The following is a 2,542-nucleotide window of genomic DNA, read 5'->3' as shown; positions in this document are numbered from 1 at the left end:
CAAATATCCACATACTCATTTCCAAATATCCTCTCAAAATGAAATACATGCAGATTTTGTTTTAACAAATCAATTCTCCCAGTTCATTCTGTCAAGCGACTCCCATTGCTATTGAATTGATTCCAGCTCATAACAATCGTTTATGATATGATAAAATACAACTATAGCATAGGGTTTCCTGTCTTAATCTTTTGGAGAAACAAGAAGAGAGACCTTTTCTCCTGCAGAGCTGCTAGTGCATTGAAACCACCAATAATGCAGCTAACAGGACTGTGCTTTAACTACTGTGTCATCAGAACTTCTTGTCAGGCCACAAGACTGATTAAAAGTTTTCTGACATGTCAAGTGGTTTACAATCTCTTTTACACAAAAAGGTTCTGAATCACAGTGCCATCAAAATAACAACAATAAGCATAGTACTTGTGTTTAAATAGCACTATTTAATGAATTTGCTAAGAGAAGAATAATGGTGAAAGATCTCAAGGTCAGCAGTGTTTATTTTGAAAAGGACCCAGCAATAAATCTGAGAAATCCTTCATTTGAGCTTTGCAGTTAATGAAGATTCCCTTTCTTTTCACCTTGCTTTCAGTGTGATATGTTAAAGCAAGAGCATTCCAGTCCCAGAAATGTTATAGTCCTTGATAATAGCATATCAAGCTTGGGTTCAAAGGAAACGTTAAAAGAAACCAGACAAGGTCACATCCTAACAATTTTCCCATAGATTCAGTGTGAGACATTGGAGCAATAAATGTGTTTTCAACCAAAAGGAGGATGTCTCAACAAAATAAAATAGTAAATCTAGAATTATGAAAATGATTATAATCGAAGCTTACATTATACACTGTGCAGAAAATGGAGAGTATTTACTGTCTCTAGGAATAGCATCTAAAATTTGGATTCTCAAAGTAAATAAACAAAAGTGAAACAAAGTAAGTAAAAATGCAAAGGGTAAGATAGATGGGAACAAAGTCCTTAGAACAATAATTAAACCTAAATATAAGTGGGCCAATTTCATTAGACAAGCAAAAATGATATGGCAATAATATAAGAAAGAAAAAACCCTGAGTCAAGATAAACCCTTCTGGAAGCAGACCAAAAAAGAGACTGTAACCTTTTCCAGGTTGCAAAATTGCAGTAAGAGAATGCATGCATTGCCAGAGAAGAGGGCAGACAGACGCTTGTAAATGAGAATACCACAGTAGCATGGATTGTGACCTCATAGAAACTGACATCTTCAAGTCTTTGGAAAATCTAAGTTAAAAGGTATGAAGAAGATATTGGACAGTGTAAGACATGAAATAATAATAATAAGCTATACATTATCAAGGATTCATGAGGAAAGGAGCATGGAGGAGGGAGGTGAAAAAATGAGGAGCTGATACCAAGGGATTAAGTAGAAAGCAATTGTTTTGAGAATGATGATGGCAACAAATGTACAAATGTGCTTGACACAATGGATGGATGTATGGATTATGCTGAGTTGTATGAATCCTCAATACAATGCTTTAAAAAATTACACAGGGCCATTGTAGAAGATGGCACACTGTCTCAGATAATTTCTAGTTAGTGGAGCCAGTTCCTCAGAATTTCCAAATTCTGTGCTTGGCTAGTGTCTGAATTGAGTGCTCCATAAACTAGAAGAAAATGTACGAGTAAGGAAGAGCTCAAATGAAGAGGAAGCATTCCAGCTGGAGTTGAGTGGACTAACAGGGAAAAGAACTGCTCAGTTTCATTCACTGGCATCCAGGAATGTGACCAAGAGCTTTCTCATCCAGAAGAACTGTCTGCTTTTTCTCACATACCTAGTCTCAGAATGAGAACCTGCCAGAATTCTCTGTGTGAATGCTCTTTCCCAAAAAGCTCAAGAAGAAGGCGGTAGTGAGGTCTTTGAAGAGTTTAAAGGCATGTGTATTGCTTAGGAATGTCCAAATCTCCAGCCAATATAACTATGTTCCAATTCTTCAGAAGGATTAAAAAGAATAATTAAAGGAGACATTAGCAAAGGTTCCACCCAATCATGTTGGAAAGCCTTTATTGAAGAAACCAAAGGGGCCAGCCCATTGGGAAAAAATTGAAACAATTAACCAAGCCTTAGCCAATGAATATGAAATTCTGAGAAAGCTGTTAATAAAATGTTTGCATGTAACCGTTCAGTCTTGGCTGGTCTAACAGAGTTAAGAGTCAGATAGAAAAATTAGTCAAGGTTTACCAGGCAAAATGCTCAGCCTTTTCTCCTAAAAGTAATATTTCTGTTGCCCATCTTCTGGGTCTAAGACACAATTTGTCAACGATTTTTAGGAAAAACGTGGCTTTTTAGAGAAAAGACTGCTTGTGCCATCAGTAAGGGGTTGATGGGTCGAGTAGTTGACTAAAGTGGTAGACCTAATAAAATTGAAGGTCCAGCATGATGAAGGGTAATGTAACAAAGAGGAATTGCTGAAACACTGGTGGGGACTGAGCATGATAGTGGGACAGGGGGAAAGTCAAGGGAAATAGAGAAAAGAGCTGGTAGGCAAAGGGCATTTATAGAGGTCTAGAAAAG

General features: G+C 37.1%; 1 pseudogene; it reads left to right on the top strand.

The window, feature by feature from the left end:
- Nucleotides 1-1,203: 1,203 nt before the first annotated feature.
- Nucleotides 1,204-2,542, top strand: part of LOC101643528 — a 3,286-nt pseudogene continuing 1,947 nt past the window's right edge.

Source organism: Echinops telfairi, unplaced genomic scaffold (genome assembly GCF_000313985.2).
Source record: "Echinops telfairi isolate 266 unplaced genomic scaffold, ASM31398v2 ScPeMD7_44;HRSCAF=162, whole genome shotgun sequence".
NCBI classification, from domain to species: Eukaryota; Metazoa; Chordata; class Mammalia; order Afrosoricida; family Tenrecidae; genus Echinops; species Echinops telfairi.
The sequence above is the reverse complement of the archived record's forward strand: the minus strand, read 5'-3'. Positions and strand labels throughout refer to the sequence as shown.